The sequence below is a fragment of the Salvelinus fontinalis genome, unplaced genomic scaffold (genome assembly GCF_029448725.1).
Source record: "Salvelinus fontinalis isolate EN_2023a unplaced genomic scaffold, ASM2944872v1 scaffold_0099, whole genome shotgun sequence".
NCBI lineage: Eukaryota > Metazoa > Chordata > Actinopteri > Salmoniformes > Salmonidae > Salvelinus > Salvelinus fontinalis.
This window is the reverse complement of record NW_026600308.1, coordinates 61,242-84,255: the sequence shown is the minus strand read 5'-3', so window position 1 is coordinate 84,255 and position 23,014 is coordinate 61,242. Positions and strand designations below refer to the sequence as shown.

Below are 23,014 nucleotides of genomic sequence, written 5' to 3'. Positions count from 1 at the left end.
AAAGCTGTGGGAAGTTTCCTTGAAGCCAATGCAGAGGGTAAAGAAAAACAACAACTTAAAATGCACCTCATGGCCAGTACGGGGATCGAACCGACGACCTTGGCGTTATTAGCACCACGCTCTAACCAACTGAGCTAACCGGCCGCTTGCGAGGGAGCAACATTTTTAGGATGCACAGAGGCTCGGCCAGTGCTGGCGCGTAAACGAGCAAGTCCACCAACAGCATAGCCTGACAAGACTGAACCCTCTTGGTTGCTCCTTGTGGCAAATCATACAGGCTGGGGAATGAGCTCAAATGGTAGAGTGCTTGCTTAGCATGCGAGAGGTAGTGGGATCGATGCCCACATTCTCCAAAAAACACAATTTTTTTGTGGATCCAAGAAAGCTCCAGTTCACATTTCATGCAGTTTTGTCTAACGACAACCTACTGTCATGTAACAATGACAAGCAACTTTCATGTAACACTGATGTCACAATGTCAGATGAAAACGAATGACATGACTTACTATCAGAGGAGCAGCGTAGCACACACAATTGATGCCCACAAACAAAGCTGTGGGAAGTTTCCTTGAAGCCAATGCAGAGGGTAAAGAAAAACAACAACTTAAAATTTACCTCATGGCCAGTACGGGGATCAAACCCACGACCTTGGCGTTATTAGCACCACGCTCTAACCAACTGAGCTAACCGGCCGCTTGCAACGGAGCAAAATTTTTAGGATGCACAGAGCCTCGGCCAGTGCTGGCGCGTAAACGAGCAAGTCCACCAACAGCACAGCCTGACAAGACTGAACCCTCTTGGTTGCTCCTTGTGGCAAATCATACAGGCTGGGGAATTAGCTCAAATGGTAGAGTGCTTGCTTAGCATGCGAGAGGTAGTGGGATCGATGCCCACATTCTCCAAAAAACACAATTTTTCTGTGGATCCAAGAAAGCTCCAGTTCACATTTCATGCAGTTTTGTCTAACGACAACCTACTGTCATGTAACAATGACAAGCAACTTTCATGTAACACTGATGTCACAATGTCAGATGAAAACGAATGACATGACTTACTTTCAGAGGAGCAGCGTAGCACACACAATTGATGCCCACAAACAAAGCTGTGGGAAGTTTCCTTGAAGCTAATGCAGAGGGTAAAGAAAAACAACAACTTAAAATGTACCGCATGTCCAGTACGGGGATCGAACCCACGACCTTGGCGTTATTAGAATCACGCTCGAAACAACTGAGCTAACCAGCCGCTTGCAATGTTACAACATTTTTAGGATGCACAGAGGCTCGGCCAAGTGCTGGCGCGTAAACGAGCAAGTCCACCAACAGCATAGCCTGACAAGACTGGACCCTCTTGGTTGCTCCTTGTGGCAAGCTATACAGGCTGGGGAATTAGATCAAATGGTAGAGTGCTTGCGTAGCATGCGAGAGGTAGTGGGATCGATGCCCACATTCTCCAAAAAACAAAAAAAAATTGTGGATCCAAGAAAGCTCCTGTTCACATTTCATGCAGTTTTGTCTAACGACAACCTACTGTCATGTAACAATGACAAGCAACTTTCATGTAACACTGATGTCACAATGTCAGATGAAAACGAATGACATGACTTACTTTCAGAGGAGCAGCGTAGCACACACAATTGATGCCCACAAACAAAGCTGTGGGAAGTTTCCTTGAAGCCAATGCAGAGGGTAAAGAAAAACAACAACTTAAAATGTACCACATGGCCAGTACGGGGATCGAACCCACGACCTTGGCGTTATTAGCATCACGCTCTAACCAAATGAGCTAACCAGCCGCTTGCAATATAACAACATTTTTAGGATGCACAGAGGCTCGGCCAGTGCTGGCGCGTAAACGAGCAAGTCCACCAACAGCATAGCCTGACAAGACTGAACCCTCTTGGTTGCTCCTTGTGGCAAATCATACAGGCTGGGGAATGAGCTCAAATGGTAGAGTGCTTGCTTAGCATGCGAGAGGTAGTGGAATCGATGCCCACATTCTCCAAAAAACACAATTTTTTTGTGGATCCAAGAAAGCTCCAGTTCACATTTCATGCAGTTTTGTCTAACGACAACCTACTGTCATGTAATAATGACAAGCAACTTTCATGTAACACTGATGTCACAATGTCAGATGAAAACGAATGACATGACTTACTTTCAGAGGAGCAGCTTAGCACACACAATTGATGCCCACAAACAAAGCTGTGGGAAGTTTCCTTGAAGCCAATGCAGAGGGTAAAGAAAAACAACAACTTAAAATTTACCTCATGGCCAGTACGGGGATCAAACCCACGACCTTGGCGTTATTAGCACCACGCTCTAACCAACTGAGCTAACCGGCCGCTTGCAACGGAGCAAAATTTTTAGGATGCACAGAGCCTCGGCCAGTGCTGGCGCGTAAACGAGCAAGTCCACCAACAGCACAGCCTGACAAGACTGAACCCTCTTGGTTGCTCCTTGTGGCAAATCATACAGGCTGGGGAATTAGCTCAAATGGTAGAGTGCTTGCTTAGCGTGCGAGAGGTAGTGGGATCGATGCCCACATTCTCCAAAAAACACAATTTTTCTGTGGATCCAAGAAAGCTCCAGTTCACATTTCATGCAGTTTTGTCTAACGACAACCTACTGTCATGTAACAATGACAAGCAACTTTCATGTAACACTGATGTCACAATGTCAGATGAAAACGAATGACATGACTTACTTTCAGAGGAGCAGCGTAGCACACACAATTGATGCCCACAAACAAAGCTGTGGGAAGTTTCCTTGAAGGTAATGCAGAGGGTAAAGAAAAACAACAACTTAAAATGTACCGCATGGCCAGTACGGGGATCGAACCCACGACCTTGGCGTTATTAGAATCACGCTCGAAACAACTGAGCTAACCAGCCGCTTGCAATGTTACAACATTTTTAGGATGCACAGAGGCTCGGCCAAGTGCTGGCGCGTAAACGAGCAAGTCCACCAACAGCATAGCCTGACAAGACTGGACCCTCTTGGTTGCTCCTTGTGGCAAGCTATACAGGCTGGGGAATTAGATCAAATGGTAGAGTGCTTGCGTAGCATGCGAGAGGTAGTGGGATCGATGCCCACATTCTCCAAAAAACAAAAAAAAATTGTGGATCCAAGAAAGCTCCTGTTCACATTTCATGCAGTTTTGTCTAACGACAACCTACTGTCATGTAACAATGACAAGCAACTTTCATGTAACACTGATGTCACAATGTCAGATGAAAACGAATGACATGACTTACTTTCAGAGGAGCAGCGTAGCACACACAATTGATGCCCACAAACAAAGCTGTGGGAAGTTTCCTTGAAGCCAATGCAGAGGGTAAAGAAAAACAACAACTTAAAATGTCCCACATGGCCAGTACGGGGATCGAACCCACGACCTTGGCGTTATTAGCATCACGCTCTAACCAACTGAGCTAACCAGCCGCTTGCAATATAACAACATTTTTAGGATCCACAGAGGCTCGGCCAGTGCTGGCGCGTAAACGAGCAAGTCCACCAACAGCATAGCCTGACAAGACTGAACCCTCTTGGTTGCTCCTTGTGGCAAATCATACAGGCTGGGGAATGAGCTCAAATGGTAGAGTGCTTGCTTAGCATGCGAGAGGTAGTGGAATCGATGCCCACATTCTCCAAAAAACACAATTTTTTTGTGGATCCAAGAAAGCTCCAGTTCACATTTCATGCAGTTTTGTCTAACGACAACCTACTGTCATGTAATAATGACAAGCAACTTTCATGTAACACTGATGTCACAATGTCAGATGAAAACGAATGACATGACTTACTTTCAGAGGAGCAGCTTAGCACACACAATTGATGCCCACAAACAAAGCTGTGGGAAGTTTCCTTGAAGCCAATGCAGAGGGTAAAGAAAAACAACAACTTAAAATTTACCTCATGGCCAGTACGGGGATCAAACCCACGACCTTGGCGTTATTAGCACCACGCTCTAACCAACTGAGCTAACCGGCCGCTTGCAACGGAGCAAAATTTTTAGGATGCACAGAGCCTCGGCCAGTGCTGGCGAGTAAACGAGCAAGTCCACCAACAGCACAGCCTGACAAGACTGAACCCTCTTGGTTGCTCCTTGTGGCAAATCATACAGGCTGGGGAATTAGCTCAAATGTTAGAGTGCTTGCTTAGCATGCGAGAGGTAGTGGGATCGATGCCCACATTCTCCAAAAAACACAATTTTTCTGTGGATCCAAGAAAGCTCCAGTTCACATTTCATGCAGTTTTGTCTAACGACAACCTACTGTCATGTAACAATGACAAGCAACTTTCATGTAACACTAATGTCACAATGTCAGATGAAAACGAATGACATGACTTACTTTCAGAGGAGCAGCGTAGCACACACAATTGATGCCCACAAACAAAGCTGTGGGAAGTTTCCTTGAAGCTAATGCAGAGGGTAAAGAAAAACAACAACTTAAAATGTACCGCATGGCCAGTACGGGGATCGAACCCACGACCTTGGCGTTATTAGAATCACGCTCGAAACAACTGAGCTAACCAGCCGCTTGCAATGTTACAACATTTTTAGGATGCACAGAGGCTCGGCCAAGTGCTGGCGCGTAAACGAGCAAGTCCACCAACAGCATAGCCTGACAAGACTGGACCCTCTTGGTTGCTCCTTGTGGCAAGCTATACAGGCTGGGGAATTAGATCAAATGGTAGAGTGCTTGCGTAGCATGCGAGAGGTAGTGGGATCGATGCCCACATTCTCCAAAAAACAAAAAAAAATTGTGGATCCAAGAAAGCTCCTGTTCACATTTCATGCAGTTTTGTCTAACGACAACCTACTGTCATGTAACAATGACAAGCAACTTTCATGTAACACTGATGTCACGATGTCACAATGTCAGATGAAAACGAATGACATGACTTACTTTCAGAGGAGCAGCGTAGCACACACAATTGATGCCCACAAACAAAGCTGTGGGAAGTTTCCTTGAAGCCAATGCAGAGGGTAAAGAAAAACAACAACTTAAAATGTACCTCATGGCCAGTACGGGGATCCAACCCACGACCTTGGAGTTATTAGCATCACGCTCTCACCAACTGAGCTAACCAGCCGCTTGCAATATACCAACATTTTTAGGATGCACAGAGGCTCGGCCAGTGCTGGCGCGTAACGAGCAATTCCACCAACAGCATAGCCTGACAAGACTGAACCCTCTTGGTTGCTCCTTGTGTCAAATCATACAGGCTGGGGAATTAGCTCAAATGGTAGAGTGCTTGCTTAGCATGCGAGAGGTAGTGGGATCGATGCCCACATTCTCCAAAAAACTGAATTTTTTTGTGGATCCAAGAAAGCTCCAGTTCACATTTCATGCAGTTTTGTCTAACGACAACCTACTGTCATGTAACAATGACAAGCAACTTTCATGTAACACTGATGTCACAATGTCAGATGAAAACGAATGACATGACTTACTTTCAGAGGAGCAGCGTAGCACACACAATTGATGCCCACAAACAAAGCTGTGGGAAGTTTCCTTGAAGCCAATGCAGAGGGTAAAGAAAAACAACAACTTAAAATGTACCTCATGGCCAGTACGGGGATCGGACCCACGACCTTGGCGTTGTTAGCATCACGCTCTCACCAACTGAGCTAACCAGCCGCTTGCAATATTACAACATTTTTAGGATGCACAGAGGCTCGGCCAGTGCTGGCGCGTAAACGAGCAATTCCACCAACAGCATAGCCTGACAAGACTGAACCCTCTTGGTTGCTCCTTGTGTCAAATCATATAGGCTGGGGAATTAGCTCAAATGGTAGAGTGCTTGCTTAGCATGCGAGAGGTAGTGGGATCGATGCCCACATTCTCCAAAAAACTGAATTTCTTTCTGGATCCAAGAAAGCTCCAGTTCAAATTTCATGCAGTTTTGTCTAACGACAACCTACTGTCATGTAACAATGACAAGCAACTTTCATGTAACACTGATGTCACAATGTCAGATGAAAACGAATGACATGACTTACTTTCAGAGGAGCAGCGTAGCACACACAATTGATGCCCACAAACAAAGCTGTGGGAAGTTTCCTTGAAGCCAATGCAGAGGGTAAAGAAAAACAACAACTTAAAATGTACCTCATGGCCAGTACGGGGATCGGACCCACGACCTTGGCGTTGTTAGCATCACGCTCTCACCAACTGAGCTAATCAGCCGCTTGCAATATTACAACATTTTTAGGATGCACAGAGGCTCGGCCAGTGCTGGCGCGTAAACGAGCAAGTCCACCAACAGCATAGCCTGACAAGACTGAACCCTCTTGGTTGCTCCTTGTGGCAAATCATACAGGCTGGGGAATGAGCTCAAATGGTAGAGTGCTTGCTTAGCATGCGAGAGGTAGTGGGATCGATGCCCACATTCTCCAAAAAACACAATTTTTTTGTGGATCCAAGAAAGCTCCAGTTCACATTTCATGCAGTTTTGTCTAACGACAAACTACTGTCATGTAACAATGACAAGCAACTTTCATGTAACACTGATGTCACAATGTCAGATGAAAACGAATGACATGACTTACTATCAGAGGAGCAGCGTAGCACACACAATTGATGCCCACAAACAAAGCTGTGGGAAGTTTCCTTGAAGCCAATGCAGAGGGTAAAGAAAAGCAACAACTTAAAATGTACCTCATGGCCAGCATGGGGATCGAACCCACGACCTTGGCGTTGTTAGCATCACGCTCTCACCAACTGAGCTAACCAGACGCTTGTAATATAACAACATTTTTAGGATGCACAGAGGCTCGGCCAGTGCTGGCGCGTAAACGAGCAAGTCCACCAACAGCATAGCCTGACAAGACTGAACCCTCTTGGTTGCTCCTTGTGGCAAATCATACAGGCTGGGGAATTAGCACAAATGGTTGCGTGCTTGCTTAGCATGCGAGAGGTAGTGGGATCGATGCCCACATTCTCCAAAAAACACAATTTTTTTGTGGATCCAAGAAAGCTCCAGTTCACATTTCATGCAGTTTTGTCTAACGACAACCTACTGTCATGTAACAATGACAAGCAACTTTCATGTAACACTGATGTCACAATGTCAGATGAAAACGAATGACATGACTTACTTTCAGAGGAGCAGCGTAGCACACACAATTGATGCCCACAAACAAAGCTGTGGGAAGTTTCCTTGAAGCTAATGCAGAGGGTAAAGAAAAACAACAACTTAAAATGTACCGCATGGCCAGTACGGGGATCGAACCCACGACCTTGGCGTTATTAGAATCACGCTCGAAACAACTGAGCTAACCAGCCGCTTGCGAAGGAGCAACATTTTTAGGATGCACAGAGGCTCGGCCAAGTGCTGGCGCGTAAACGAGCAAGTCCACCAACAGCATAGCCTGACAAGACTGGACCCTCTTGGTTGCTCCTTGTGGCAAGCTATACAGGCTGGGGAATTAGATCAAATGGTAGAGTGCTTGCGTAGCATGCGAGAGGTAGTGGGATCGATGCCCACATTCTCCAAAAAACAAAAACAAATTGTGGATCCAAGAAAGCTCCTGTTCACATTTCATGCAGTTTTGTCTAACGACAACCTACTGTCATGTAACAATGACAAGCAACTTTCATGTAACACTGATGTCACAATGTCAGATGAAAACGAATGACATGACTTACTTTCAGAGGAGCAGCGTAGCACACACAATTGATGCCCACAAACAAAGCTGTGGGAAGTTTCCTTGAAGCCAATGCAGAGGGTAAAGAAAAACAACAACTTAAAATGTACCTCATGGCCAGTACGGGGATCGGACCCACGACCTTGGCGTTGTTAGCATCACGCTCTCACCAACTGAGCTAACCAGCCGCTTGCAATATTACAACATTTTTAGGATGCACAGAGGCTCGGCCAGTGCTGGCGCGTAAACGAGAAAGTCCACCAACAGCATAGCCTGACAAGACTGAACCCTCTTGGTTGCTCCTTGTGGCAAATCATAGAGGCTGGGGAATTAGCTCAAATGGTAGAGTGCTTGCTTAGCATGCGAGAGGTAGTGGGTTGATGCCCACATTCTCGAAAAAACACAATTTTTCTGTGGATACAAGAAAGCTCCAGTTCACATTTCATGCAGTTTTGTCTAACGACAACCTACTGTCATGTAACAATGACAAGCAACTTTCATGTAACACTGATGTCACAATGTCAGATGAAAACGAATGACATGACTTACTATCAGAGGAGCAGCATAGCACACACAATTGATGCCCACAAACAAAGCTGTGGGAAGTTTCCTTGAAGCCAATGCAGAGGGTAAAGAAAAACAACAACTTAAAATGTACCTTATGCCCAGTCCGGGGATCGAACCCACGACCTTGGCATTATTAGCACCACGCTCTAACCAACTGAGCTAACCGGCCGCTTGCAACGGAGCAAAATTTTTAGGATGCACAGAGCCTCGGCCAGTGCTGGCGCGTAAACGAGCAAGTACACCAACAGCATAGCCTGACAAGACTGAACCCTCTTGGTTGCTCCTTGTGGCAAATCATACAGGCTGGGGAATTAGCTCAAATGGTAGAGTGCTTGCTTAGCATGCGAGAGGTAGTGGGATCGATGCCCACATTCTCCAAAAAACAAAATTTTTTTGTGGATCCAAGAAAGCTCCAGTTCACATTTCATGCAGTTTTGTCTAACGACAACCTACTGTCATGTAACAATGACAAGCAACTTTCATGTAACACTGATGTCACAATGTCAGATGAAAACGAATGACATGACTTACTATCAGAGGAGCAGCGTAGCACACACAATTGATGCCCACAAACAAAGCTGTGGGAAGTTTCCTTGAAGCCAATGCAGAGGGTAAAGAAAAACAACAACTTAAAATGTACCTCATGGCCAGTACGGGGATCGAACCCACGACCTTGGCGTTATTAGCACCACGCTCTAACCAACTGAGCTAACCGGCCGCTTGCAACGGAGCAACATTTTTAGGATGCACAGAGCCTCGGCCAGTGCTGGCGCGTAAACGAGCAAGTCCACCAACAGCATAGCCTGACAAGACTGAACACTCTTGGTTGCTCCTTGTGGCAAATCATACAGGCTGGGGAATTAGCTCAAATGGTAGAGTGCTTGCTTAGCATGCGAGAGGTAGTGGGATCGATGCCCACATTCTCCAAAAAACACAATTTTTTTGTGGATCCAAGAAAGCTCCAGTTCACATTTCATGCAGTTTTGTCTAACGACAACCTACTGTCATGTAACAATGACAAGCAACTTTCATGTAACACTGATGTCACAATGTCAGATGAAAACGAATGACATGACTTACTTTCAGAGGAGCAGCATAGCACACACAATTGATGCCCACAAACAAAGCTGTGGGAAGTTTCCTTGAAGCCAATGCAGAGGGTAAAGAAAAACAACAACTTAAAACTTACCTCATGGCCAGTACGGGGATCGAACCCACAACATTAGCGTTATTAGCATCACGCTCTCACCAACTGAGCTAACCAGCCACTTGCAATATACCAACATTTTTAGGATGCACAGAGGCTCGGCCAGTGCTGGCGCGTAAACGAGCAAGTCCACCAACAGCATAGCCTGACAAGACTGAACCCTCTTGGTTGCTCCTTGTGGCAAATCATACAGGCTGGGGAATTAGCTCAAGTGGTAGAGTGCTTGCTTAGCATGCGAGAGTTAGTGGGATCTATGCCCACATTCTCCAAAAAACACAATTTTTCTGTGGATCCAAGAAAGCTCCAGTTCACATTTCATGCAGTTTTGTCTAACGACAACCTACTGTCATGTAACAATGACAAGCAACTTTCATGTAACACTGATGTCACAATGTCAGATGAAAACGAATGACATGACTTACTATCAGAGGGGCAGCGTAGCACACACAATTGATGCCCACAAACAAAGCTGTGGGAAGTTTCCTTGAAGCCAATGCAGAGGGTAAAGAAAAACAACAACTTAAAATGTACCTCATGGCCAGTACGGGGATCGAACACACGACCTTGGCGTTATTAGCACCACGCTCTAACCAACTGAGCTAACCTGCCGCTTGCGAAGGAGCAACATTTTTAGGATGCACAGAGGCTCGGCCAGTGCTGGCGCGTAAACGAGCAAGTCCACCAACAGCATAGCCTGACAAGACTGGACCCTCTTGGTTGCTCCTTGTGGCAAATCATACAGGCTGGGGATTTAGCTCAAATGGTAGAGTGCTTGCTTAGCATGCGAGAGGTAGTCGGATCGATGCCCACATTCCCAAAAAACTGAATTTTTTTGTGGATCCAAGAAAGCTCCAGTTCACATTTCATGCAGTTTTGTCTAACGACAACCTACTGTCATGTAACAATGACAAGCAACTTTCATGTAACACTGATGTCACAATGTCAGATGAAAACGAATGACATGACTTACTTTCAGAGGAGCAGCGTAGCACACACAATTGATGCCCACAAACAAAGCTGTGGGAAGTTTCCTTGAAGCCAATGCAGAGGGTAAAGAAAAACAACAACTTAAAATGTACCTCATGGCCAGTACGGGGATCGGACCCACGACCTTGGCGTTGTTAGCATCACGCTCTCACCAACTGAGCTAACCAGCCGCTTGCAATATTACAACATTTTTAGGATGCACAGAGGCTCGGCCAGTGCTGGCGCGTAAACGAGAAAGTCCACCAACAGCATAGCCTGACAAGACTGGACCCTCTTGGTTGCTCCTTGTGGCAAATCATACAGGCTGGGGAATTAGCTCAAATGCTAGAGTGCTTGCTTAGCATGCGAGAGGTAGTGGGATCGATGCCCACATTCTCCAAAAAACAGAATTTTTTTGTGGATCCAAGAAAGCTCCAGTTCACATTTCATGCAGTTTTGTCTAACGACAACCTACTGTCATGTAACAATGACAAGCAACTTTCATGTAACACTGATGTCACAATGTCAGATGAAAACGAATGACATGACTTACTATCAGAGGAGCAGCGTAGCACACACAATTGATGCCCACAAACAAAGCTGTGGGAAGTTTCCTTGAAGCCAATGCAGAGGGTAAAGAAAAACAACAACTTAAAATGTACCTCATGGCCAGTACGGGGATCAAACCCACGACCTTGGCGTTATTAGCACCACGCTCTAACCAACTGAGCTAACCGGCCGCTTGCAACGGAGCAACATTTTTAGGATGCACAGAGCCTCGGCCAGTGCTGGCGCGTAAACGAGCAAGTCCACCAACAGCATAGCCTGACAAGACTGGACCCTCTTGGTTGCTCCTTGTGGCAAATCATACAGGTTGGGGAATTAGCTCAAATGGTAGAGTGCTTGCTTAGCATGCGAGAGGTAGTGGGATCGATGCCCACATTCTCCATAAAACTGAATTTTTTTGTGGATCCAAGAAAGCTCCAGTTCACATTTCATGCAGTTTTGTCTAAAGACAACCTACTGTCATGTAACAATGACAAGCAACTTTCATGTAACACTGATGTCACAATGTCAGATGAAAACGAATGACATGACTTACTTTCAGAGGAGCAGCGTAGCACACACAATTGATGCCCACAAACAAAGCTGTGGGAAGTTTCCTTGAAGCCAATGCAGAGGGTAAAGAAAAACAACAACTTAAAATGTACCTCATGGCCAGTACGGGGATCGAACCCACGACCTTGGCGTTATTAGAATCACGCTCAAAAAAACTGAGCTAACCAGCCACTTGCAATGTAACAACATTTTTAGAATGCACAGAGGCTCGACCAAGTGCTGGCGCGTAAACGAGCAAGTCCGCCAACAGCATAGCCTGACAAGACTGGACCCTCTTGGTTGCTCCTTGTGGCAAATCATACAGGCTGGGGATTTAGCGCAAATGGTAGAGTGCTTGCTTAGCATGCGAGAGGTAGTCGGATCGATGCCCACATTCCCAAAAAACTGAATTTTTTTGTGGATCCAAGAAAGCTCCAGTTCACATTTCATGCAGTTTTGTCTAACGACAACCTACTGTCATGTAACAATGACAAGCAACTTTCATGTAACACTGATGTCACAATGTCAGATGAAAACGAATGACATGACTTACTTTCAGAGGAGCAGCGTAGCACACACAATTGATGCCCACAAACAAAGCTGTGGGAAGTTTCCTTGAAGCCAATGCAGAGGGTAAAGAAAAACAACAACTTAAAATGTACCTCGTGGCCAGTACGGGGATCGGTCCCACGACCTTGGCGTTGTTAGCATCACGCGTTCACCAACTGAGCTAACCAGCCGCTTGCAATATTACAACATTTTTAGGATGCACAGAGGCTCGGCCAGTGCTGGCGCGTAAACGAGAAAGTCCACCAACAGCATAGCCTGACAAGACTGAACCCTCTTGGTTGCTCCTTGTGGCAAATCATACAGGCTGGGGAATTAGCTCAAATGGTAAAGTGCTTGCTTAGTAAGTGAGAGGTAGTGGGATCGATGCCCACATTCTTCAAAAAACACAATTTTTTTGTGGATCCAAGAAAGCTCCAGTTCACATTTCATGCAGTTTTGTCAAACGACAACCTACTGTCATGTAACAATGACAAGCAACTTTCATGTAACACTGATGTCACAATGTCAGATGAAAACGAATGACATGACTTACTTTCAGAGGAGCAGCTTAGCACACACAATTGATGCCCACAAACAAAGCTATGGGAAGTTTCCTTGAAGCCAATGCAGAGGGTAAAGAAAAACAACAACTTAAAATGTACCTCATGGCCAGTACGGGGATCGAACCCACGACCTTGGCGTTATTAGCACCACGCTCTAACCAACTGAGCTAACCGGCCGCTTGCAATGGATCAAAATTTTTAGGATGCACAGAGCCTCGGCCAGTGCTGGCGCGTAAACGAGCAAGTCCACCAACAGCATAGCCTGACAAGACTGAACCCTCTTGGTTGCTCCTTGTGGCAAGTCATACAGGCTGGGGAATTAGCTCAAATGGTAGAGTGCTTGCTTAGCATGCGAGAGGTAGTGGGATCGATGCCCACATTCTCCAAAAAACTGAATTTTTTTGTGGATCCAAGAAAGCTCCAGTTCACATTTTATGCAGTTTTGTCTAACGACAACCTACTGTCATGTAACAATGACAAGCAACTTTCATGTAACACTGATGTCACAATGTCAGATGAAAACGAATGACATGACTTACTTTCAGAGGAGCAGCGTAGCACACACAATTGATGCCCACAAACAAAGCTGTGGGAAGTTTCCTTGAAGCCAATGCAGAGGGTAAAGAAAAACAACAACTTAAAATGTACCTCATGGCCAGTACGGAGATCGAACCCACGACCTTGGCGTTATTAGCACCACACTCAAACCAACTGAGCTAACCGGCCGCTTGCGAAGGAGCAACATTTTAAGGATGCACAGAGGCTCGGCCAGTGCTGGCGCGTAAACTAGCAAGTCCACCAACAGCATAGCCTGACAAGACTGGACCCTCTTGGTTGCTAATGGTAGCAAATTATACAGGCTGGGGAATTAGCTCAAATGGTAGACTGCTTGCTTAGCATGCGAGAGGTAGTAGGATCGATGCCCAAATTCTCCAAAAAACTGAATTTTTTTGTGGATCCAAGAAAGCTCCAGTTCACATTTCATGCAGTTTTGTGTAACGACAACCTACTGTCATGTAACAATGACAAGCAACTTTCATGTAACACTGATGTCACAATGTCAGATGAAAACGAATGACATGACTTACTTTCAGAGGAGCAGCGTAGCACACACAATTGATGCCCACAAACAAAGCTGTGGGAAGTTTCCTTGAAGCCAATGCAGAGGGTCAAGAAAAACAACAATTTAAAATGTAACTCAAGGCCAGTACGGGGATCGAACCCACAACCTTGGCGTTATTAGCACCACGCTCTAACCAACTGAGATAACCGGCCGCTTGCAAATGAAGAACATTTTCAGGATGCAAAGAGGCTCGGCCAGTGCTGGCGCGTAAACGAGCAAGTCCACCAACAGCATAGCCTGACAAGACTGAACCCTCTTGGTTGCTCCTTGTGATAAATCATACAGGCTGGGGAATTAGCTCAAATTGTATAGTGCTTACTTAGCATGCGAGAGGTAGTGGGATCGATGCCCACATTCTCTAAAAAACACCATTTTTTTGTGGATCCAAGAAAGCTCCAGTTCACACTTCATGCAGTTTTGTCTAACGACAACCTAATGTCATGTAACAATGACAAGCAACTTTCTTGTAACACTGATGTCACAATGTCAGATGAAAACGAATGACATGACTTACTTTCAGAGGAGCAGCGTAGCACACACAATTGATGCCCACAAACAAAGCTGTGGGAAGTTTCCTTGAAGCCAATGCAGAGGGTAAAGAAAAACAACAACTTAAAATGTACCTCATGGCCAGTACGGGGATCGTACCCACAACCTTGTCATTATTAGCACCACGATCTAACCAACTGAGCTAACCGGCCTCTTGCAAAGGAGCAAAATTTTTAGGATGCACAGAGGCTCGGCCAGCGCTGGCGCGTAAACGAGCAAGTCCACCAACAGCATAGCCTGACAAGACTGGACCCTCTTGGTTGCTCCTTGTGGCAAATAATACAGGTTGGGGAATTAGCTCAAATGGTAGAGTGCTTGCTTAGCATGCGACAGGTAGTGGGATCGATGCCCACATTCTCCAAAAAACACAATTTTTTTGTGGATCCAAGAAAGCTCCAGTTCACATTTCATGCAGTTTTGTCTAACGACAACCTACTGTCATGTAACAATGACAAGCAACTTTCATGTAACACTGATGTCACAATGTCAGATGAAAACGAATGACATGACTTACTTTCAGAGGAGCAGCGTAGCACACACAATTGATGCCCACAAACAAAGCTGTGGGAAGTTTCCTTGAAGCCAATGCAGAGGGTAAAGAAAAACAACAACTTAAAATGTATCTCATGGCCAGTACGGGGATCGAACCCACAACCTTGGGTTTATTAGCATCACGCTCTCACCAACTGAGCTAACCAGCCGCTTGCAATATAACAACATTTTTAGGATGCACAGAGGCTCGGCCAGTGCTGGCAAGTAAACGAGAAAGTCCACCAACAGCATAGCCTGACAAGACTGAACCCTCTTGGTTGCTCCTTGTGGCACATCATAGAGGCTGGGGAATTAGCTCAAATGGTAGAGTGCTTGCTTAGCATGTGAGAGGTAGTGGGATCGATGCCACATTCTCCAAAAAACACCATTTTTCTGTGGATCCAAGAAAGCTCCAGTTCACATTTCATGCAGTTTTGTCTAACGACAACCTACTGTCATGTAACAATGACAAGCAACTTTCATGTAACACTGATGTCACAATGTCAGATGAAAACGAATGACATGACTTACTATCAGAGGAGCAGCGTAGCACACACAATTGATGCCCACAAACAAAGCTGTGGGAAGTTTCCTTGAAGCCAATGCAGAGGGTAAAGAAAAACAACAACTTAAAATGTACCTCATGGCCAGTACGGGGATCGAACCCACGACCTTGACGTTATTAGCACCACGCTCTAACCAACTGAGCTAACCGGCCGCTTGCAACGGAGCAAAATTTTTAGGATGCACAGAGGCTCGGCCAGTGCTGGCGCGTAAACGAGCAAGTCCACCAACAGCATAGCCTGACAAGACTGAACCCTCTTGGTTGCTCCTTGTGGCAAATAATACAGGCTGGGGAATTAGCTCAAATGGTAGAGTGCTTGCTTAGTATGCGAGAGGTAGTGGGATCAATGCCCACTTTCTCCAAAAAACACAATTTTTTTGTGGATCCAAGAAAGCTCCAGTTCACATTTCATGCAGTTTTGTCTAACGACAACCTACTGTCATGTAACAATGACAAGCAACTTTCATGTAACACTGATGTCACAATGTCAGATGAAAACGAATGACATGACTTACTTTCAGAGGAGCAGCGTAGCACACACAAATGATGCCCACAAACAAAGCTGTGGGAAGTTTTCTTGAAGCCAATGCAGAGGGTAAAGAAAAACAACAACTTAAAATGTACCTCATGGACAGTACGGGGATCAAACCCACGACCTTGGCGTTATTAGTACCACGCTCTAACCAACTGAGCTAACCAGCCGCTTGCAATATAACAACATTTTTAGGATGCACAGAGGCTCGGCCAGTGCTGGCGCGTAAACGAGCAAGTCCACCGACAGCATAGCCTGACAAGACTGGACCCTCTTGGTTGCTCCTTGTGGCAAATCATACAGGCTGGGGAATTAGCTCAAATGGTAGAGTGCTTGCTTAGCATGCGAGAGGTAGTGGGATCGATGCCCACATTCTCCAAAAAACACAATTTTTCTGTGGATACAAGAAAGCTCCAGTTCACATTTCATGCAGTTTTGTCTAACGACAACCTACTGTCATGTAACAATGACAAGCAACTTTCATGTAACACTGATGTCACAATGTCAGATGAAAATGAATGACATGACTTACTTTCAGAGGAGCAGCGTAGCACACACAATTGATGCCCACAAACAAAGCTATGGGAAGTTTCCTTGAAGCCAATGCAGAGGGTAAAGAAAAACAACAACTTAAAATGTACCTCATGGCCAGTACGGGGATCGAACCCACAACCTTGGCGTTATTAGCACCACGCTCTAACCAACTGAGCTAACCGGTCGCTTGCAACGGAGAAAATTTTGTAGGATGCACAGAGCCTCGGCCAGTGCTGGCGCGTAAACGAGCAAGTCCACCAACAGCATAGCCTGACAAGACTGGACCCTCTTGGTTGCTCCTTGTGGCAAATCATATAGGCTGGGGAATTAGCTCAAATGGTAGAGTGCTTGCTTAGCATGCGAGAGGTAGTGGGATCGATGCCCACATTCTCCAAAAAACAGATTTTTTTGTGGATCCAAGAAAGCTCCAGTTCACATTTCATGCAGTTTTGTCTAACGACAACCTACTGTCATGTAACAATGACAAGCAACTTTCATGTAACACTGATGTCACAATGTCAGATGAAAACGAATGACATGACTTACTTTCAGAGGAGCAGCGTAGCACACACAATTGATGCCCACAAACAAACCTGTGGGAAGTTTCCTTGAAGCCAATGCAGAGGGTAAAGAAAAACAACAACTTAAAATGTACCTCATGGCCAGTACGGGGATCGAACCCACAACCTTGGGTTTATTAGCATCACGCTCTCACCAACTGAGCTAACCAGCCGCTTGCAATATAACAACATTTTTAGGATGCACAGAGGCTCGGCCAGTGCTGGCAAGTAAACGAGAAAGTCCACCAACAGCATAGCCTGACAAGACTGAACCCTCTTGGTTGCTCCTTGTGGCACATCATAGAGGCTGGGGAATTAGCTCAAATGGTAGAGTGCTTGCTTAGCATGTGAGAGGTAGTGGGATCGATGCCACATTCTCCAAAAAACACAATTTTTCTGTGGATCCAAGAAAGCTCCAGTTCACATTTCATGCAGTTTTGTCTAACGACAACCTACTGTCATGTAACAATGACAAGCAACTTTCATGTAACACTGATGTCACAATGTCAGATGAAAACGAATGACATGACTTACTTTCAGAGGAGCAGCGTAGCACACACAAATGATGCCCACAAACAAAGCTGTGGGAAGTTTTCTTGAAGCCAATGCAGAGGGTAAAGAAAAACAACAACTTAAAATGTACCTCATGGACAGTACGGGGATCAAACCCACGACCTTGGCGTTATTAGTACCACGCTCTAACCAACTGAGCTAACCAGCCGCTTGCAATATAACAACATTTTTAGGATGCACAGAGGCTCGGCCAGTGCTGGCGCGTAAACGAGCAAGTCCACCGACAGCATAGCCTGACAAGACTGGACCCTCTTGGTTGCTCCTTGTGGCAAATCATACAGGCTGGGGAATTAGCTCAAATGGTAGAGTGCTTGCTTAGCATGCGAGAGGTAGTGGGATCGATGCCCACATTCTCCAAAAAACACAATTTTTCTGTGGATACAAGAAAGCTCCAGTTCACATTTCATGCAGTTTTGTCTAACGACAACCTACTGTCATGTAACAATGACAAGCAACTTTCATGTAACACTGATGTCACAATGTCAGATGAAAATGAATGACATGACTTACTTTCAGAGGAGCAGCGTAGCACACACAATTGATGCCCACAAACAAAGCTATGGGAAGTTTCCTTGAAGCCAATGCAGAGGGTAAAGAAAAACAACAACTTAAAATGTACCTCATGGCCAGTACGGGGATCAAACCCACAACCTTGGCGTTATTAGCACCACGCTCTAACCAACTGAGCTAACCGGTCGCTTGCAACGGAGAAAATTTTGTAGGATGCACAGAGGCTCGGCCAGTGCTGGCGCGTAAACGAGCAAGTCCACCAACAGCATAGCCTGACAAGACTGGACCCTCTTGGTTGCTCCTTGTGGCAAATCATACAGGCTGGGGAATTAGCTCAAATGGTAGAGTGCTTGCTTAGCATGCGAGAGGTAGTGGGATCGATGCCCACATTCTCCAAAAAACAGATTTTTTTGTGGATCCAAGAAAGCTCCAGTTCACATTTCATGCAGTTTTGTCTAACGACAACCTACTGTCATGTAACAATGACAAGCAACTTTCATGTAACACTGATGTCACAATGTCAGATGAAAACGAATGACATGACTTACTTTCAGAGGAGCAGCGTAGCACACACAATTGATGCCCACAAACAAACCTGTGGGAAGTTTCCTTGAAGCCAATGCAGAGGGTAAAGAAAAACAACAACTTAAAATGTACCTCATGGCCAGTACGGGGATCGAACCCACAACCTTGGGTTTATTAGCATCACGCTCTCACCAACTGAGCTAACCAGCCGCTTGCAATATAACAACATTTTTAGGATGCACAGAGGCTCGGCCAGTGCTGGCAAGTAAACGAGAAAGTCCACCAACAGCATAGCCTGACAAGACTGAACCCTCTTGGTTGCTCCTTGTGGCACATCATAGAGGCTGGGGAATTAGCTCAAATGGTAGAGTGCTTGCTTAGCATGTGAGAGGTAGTGGGATCGATGCCACATTCTCCAAAAAACACCATTTTTCTGTGGATCCAAGAAAGCTCCAGTTCACATTTCATGCAGTTTTGTCTAACGACAACCTACTGTCATGTAACAATGACAAGCAACTTTCATGTAACACTGATGTCACAATGTCAGATGAAAACGAATGACATGACTTACTATCAGAGGAGCAGCGTAGCACACACAATTGATGGCCACAAACAAAGCTGTGGGAAGTTTTCTTGAAGCCAATGCAGAGGGTAAAGAAAAACAACAACTTAAAATGTACCTCATGGACAGTACGGGGATCAAACCCACGACCTTGGCGTTATTAGTACCACGCTCTAACCAACTGAGCTAACCAGCCGCTTGCAATATAACAACATTTTTAGGATGCACAGAGGCTCGGCCAGTGCTGGCGCGTAAACGAGCAAGTCCACCGACAGCATAGCCTGACAAGACTGGACCCTCTTGGTTGCTCCTTGTGGCAAATCATACAGGCTGGGGAATTAGCTCAAATGGTAGAGTGCTTGCTTAGCATGCGAGAGGTAGTGGGATCGATGCCCACATTCTCCAAAAAACACAATTTTTCTGTGGATACAAGAAAGCTCCAGTTCACATTTCATGCAGTTTTGTCTAACGACAACCTACTGTCATGTAACAATGACAAGCAACTTTCATGTAACACTGATGTCACAATGTCAGATGAAAATGAATGACATGACTTACTTTCAGAGGAGCAGCGTAGCACACACAATTGATGCCCACAAACAAAGCTATGGGAAGTTTCCTTGAAGCCAATGCAGAGGGTAAAGAAAAACAACAACTTCAAATGTACCTCATGGCCAGTACGGGGATCGAACCCACAACCTTGGCGTTATTAGCACCACGCTCTAACCAACTGAGCTAACCGGTCGCTTGCAACGGAGAAAATTTTTAGGATGCACAGAGCCTCGGCCAGTGCTGGCGCGTAAACGAGCAAGTCCACCAACAGCATAGCCTGACAAGACTGGACCCTCTTGGTTGCTCCTTGTGGCAAATCATACAGGCTGGGGAATTAGCTCAAATGGTAGAGTGCTTGCTTAGCATGCGAGAGGTAGTGGGATCGATGCCCACATTCTCCAAAAAACAGATTTTTTTGTGGATCCAAGAAAGCTCCAGTTCACATTTCATGCAGTTTTGTCTAACGACAACCTACTGTCATGTAACAATGACAAGCAACTTTCATGTAACACTGATGTCACAATGTCAGATGAAAACGAATGACATGACTTACTTTCAGAGGAGCAGCGTAGCACACACAATTGATGCCCACAAACAAACCTGTGGGAAGTTTCCTTGAAGCCAATGCAGAGGGTAAAGAAAAACAACAACTTAAAATGTACCGCATGGCCAGTACGGGGATCGAACCCACAACCTTGGAGTTGTTAGCATCACACTCTCACCAACTGAGCTAACCAGCCTGTTGCAATATAGCAACATTTTTAGGATGCACAGAGGCTCGGCCAGTGCTGGCGCGTAAACGAGCAAGTCCACCAACAGCATAGCCTGACAAGACTGAACCCTCTTGGTTGCTCCTTGTGGCAAATCATACAGGCTGGGGAATTAGCTCAAATGGTAGAGTGCTTGCTTAGCATGCGAGAGGTAGTGGGATCGATGCCCACATTCTCCAAAAAACACAATTTTTTTGTGGATCCAAGAAAGCTCCAGTTCACATTTCATGCAGTTTTGTCTAACGACAACCTACTGTCATGTAACAATGACAAGCAACTTTCATGTAACACTGATGTCACAATGTCAGATGAAAACGAATGACATGACTTACTTTCAGAGGAGCAGCGTAGCACACACAATTGATGCCCACAAACAAAGCTGTGGGAAGTTTCCTTGAAGCCAATGCATAGGGTAAAGAAAAACAACAACTTAAAATGTACCTCAGGGCCAGTACAGGGATCGAACCCACAACCTTGGCGTTATTAGCACCACGCTCTAACCAACTGAGCTAGCCGGCCTCTTGAAATGGAGCAACATTTTTAGGATGCACAGAGGCTCGGCCAGTGCTGGCGCGTAAACGAGCAAGTCCACCAACAGCATAGCCTGACAAGACTGGACCCTCTTGGTTGCTCCTTGTGGCAAATCATACAGGCTGTGGAATTAGCTCAAATGGTAGAGTGCTTGCTTAGCACGCGAGAGGTAGTGGGATCGATGCCCACATTCTCCAAAAAACAGAATTTTTTTGTGGATCCAAGAAAGCTCCAGTTCACATTTCATGCAGTTTTGTCTAACGACAACCTACTGTCATGTAACAATGACAAGCAACTTTCATGTAACACTGATGTCACAATGTCAGATGAAAACGAATGACATGACTTACTTTCAGAGGAGCAGCGTAGCACACACAATTGATGCCCACAAACAAACCTGTGGGAAGTTTCCTTGAAGCCAATGCAGAGGGTAAAGAAAAACAACAACTTAAAATGTACCTCATGGCCAGTACGGGGATCGAACCCACGACCTTGGCGTTATTAGCATCACGCTCTCACCAACTGAGCTAACCAGCCGCTTGCAATATAACAAAATTTTTAGGATGCACAGAGGCTTGGCCAGTGCTGGCGCGTAAACGAGCAAGTCCACCAACAGCATAGCCTGACAAGACTGAACCCTCTTGGTTGCTCCTTGTGGCAAATCATACAGGCTGGGGAATTAGCTCAAATGGTAGAGTGCTTGTTTAGCATGCGAGTGGTAGTGGGATCGATGCCCACATTCTCCAAAAAACACAATTTTTTTGTGGATCCAAGAAAGCTCCAGTTCACATTTCATGCAGTTTTGTCTAACGACAACCTACTGTCATGTAACAATGACAAGCAACTTTCATGTAACACTGATGTCACAATGTCAGATGAAAACGAATGACATGACTTACTATCAGAGGAGCAGCGTAGCACACACAATTGATGCCCACAAACAAAGCTGTGGGAAGTTTCCTTGAAGCCAATGCAGAGGGTAAAGAAAAACAACAACTTAAAATGTACCTCATGGCCAGTACGGGGATCGAACACACGACCTTGGCGTTATTAGCACCACACTCAAACCAACTGAGCTAACCGGCCGCTTGAGAAGCAAACATTTTTAGGATGCACAGAGGCTCGGCCAGTGCTGGCGCGTAAACGAGCAAGTCCACCAACAGCATAGCCTGACAAGACTGGACCCTCTTGGTTGCTCCTTGTGGCAAATCATACAGGCTGGGGAATTAGCTCAAATGGTAGAGTCCTTGCTTAGCATGCGAGAGGTAGTGGGCTCGATGCCCACATTCTTCAAAAAACACAATTTTTTTGTGGATCCAAGAAAGCTCCAGTTCACATTTCATGCAGTTTTGTCTAACGACAACCTACTGTCATGTAACAATGACAAGCAACTTTCATGTAACACTGATGTCACAATGTCAAATGAAAACGAATGACATGACTTACTTTCAGAGGAGCAGCGTAGCACACACAATTGATGCCCACAAACAAAGCTGTGGGAAGTTTCCTTGAAGCCAATGCAGAGGGTAAAGAAAAACAACAACTTAAAATGTACCTCATGGCCAGTACGGGGATCGAACCCACGACCTTGGCATTATTATCATCACGCTCTCACCAACTGAGCTAACCAGCCGCTTGCAATATAACAACATTTTTAGGATGCACAGAGCCTCGGCCAGTGCTGGCGCGTAAACGAGCAAGTCCACCAACAGAATAGCCTGACAAGACTGAACCCTCTTGGTTGCTCCTTGTGGCAAATCATACAGGCGCGGGAATTAGCTCAAATGGTAGATTGCTTGCTTAGCATGCGAGAGGTAGTGGGCTCGATGCCCACATTCTTCAAAAAACACAATTTTTTTGTGGATCCAAGAAAGCTCCAGTTCACATTTCATGCAGTTTTGTCTAACGACAACCTACTGTCATGTAACAATGACAAGCAACTTTCATGTAACACTGATGTCACAATGTCAAATGAAAACGAATGACATGACTTA

At 45.5% G+C, this 23,014-nt stretch overlaps 13 non-coding genes across 13 annotated transcripts; all 13 read right to left on the bottom strand.

Annotated features, from left to right (window-relative positions):
- Window positions 1-619: 619 nt before the first annotated feature.
- Window positions 620-693, bottom strand: trnai-aau (transfer RNA isoleucine (anticodon AAU)). The gene has a single exon. It is a non-coding gene; the product is annotated as a tRNA-Ile (tRNA).
- A 1,574-nt stretch (window positions 694-2,267) lies between these two features.
- On the bottom strand, window positions 2,268-2,341 carry trnai-aau (transfer RNA isoleucine (anticodon AAU)). Its single transcript has one exon. It is a non-coding gene; the product is annotated as a tRNA-Ile (tRNA).
- Window positions 2,342-3,915: 1,574 nt separating this feature from the next.
- On the bottom strand, window positions 3,916-3,989 carry trnai-aau (transfer RNA isoleucine (anticodon AAU)). Its single transcript has one exon. It is a non-coding gene; the product is annotated as a tRNA-Ile (tRNA).
- A 1,581-nt stretch (window positions 3,990-5,570) lies between these two features.
- trnav-aac (transfer RNA valine (anticodon AAC)) lies at window positions 5,571-5,644 on the bottom strand. Its single transcript has one exon. It is a non-coding gene; the product is annotated as a tRNA-Val (tRNA).
- Window positions 5,645-6,119: 475 nt separating this feature from the next.
- trnav-aac (transfer RNA valine (anticodon AAC)) lies at window positions 6,120-6,193 on the bottom strand. Its single transcript has one exon. It is a non-coding gene; the product is annotated as a tRNA-Val (tRNA).
- Window positions 6,194-6,668: 475 nt separating this feature from the next.
- On the bottom strand, window positions 6,669-6,742 carry trnav-aac (transfer RNA valine (anticodon AAC)). The gene has a single exon. It is a non-coding gene; the product is annotated as a tRNA-Val (tRNA).
- Window positions 6,743-7,767: 1,025 nt separating this feature from the next.
- On the bottom strand, window positions 7,768-7,841 carry trnav-aac (transfer RNA valine (anticodon AAC)). Its single transcript has one exon. It is a non-coding gene; the product is annotated as a tRNA-Val (tRNA).
- A 1,023-nt stretch (window positions 7,842-8,864) lies between these two features.
- trnai-aau (transfer RNA isoleucine (anticodon AAU)) lies at window positions 8,865-8,938 on the bottom strand. Its single transcript has one exon. It is a non-coding gene; the product is annotated as a tRNA-Ile (tRNA).
- A 1,572-nt stretch (window positions 8,939-10,510) lies between these two features.
- trnav-aac (transfer RNA valine (anticodon AAC)) lies at window positions 10,511-10,584 on the bottom strand. Its single transcript has one exon. It is a non-coding gene; the product is annotated as a tRNA-Val (tRNA).
- A 475-nt stretch (window positions 10,585-11,059) lies between these two features.
- Window positions 11,060-11,133, bottom strand: trnai-aau (transfer RNA isoleucine (anticodon AAU)). The gene has a single exon. It is a non-coding gene; the product is annotated as a tRNA-Ile (tRNA).
- Window positions 11,134-12,706: 1,573 nt separating this feature from the next.
- trnai-aau (transfer RNA isoleucine (anticodon AAU)) lies at window positions 12,707-12,780 on the bottom strand. Its single transcript has one exon. It is a non-coding gene; the product is annotated as a tRNA-Ile (tRNA).
- A 2,670-nt stretch (window positions 12,781-15,450) lies between these two features.
- Window positions 15,451-15,524, bottom strand: trnai-aau (transfer RNA isoleucine (anticodon AAU)). Its single transcript has one exon. It is a non-coding gene; the product is annotated as a tRNA-Ile (tRNA).
- A 4,861-nt stretch (window positions 15,525-20,385) lies between these two features.
- On the bottom strand, window positions 20,386-20,459 carry trnav-aac (transfer RNA valine (anticodon AAC)). Its single transcript has one exon. It is a non-coding gene; the product is annotated as a tRNA-Val (tRNA).
- Between the last annotated feature and the right edge of the window lie 2,555 nt (window positions 20,460-23,014).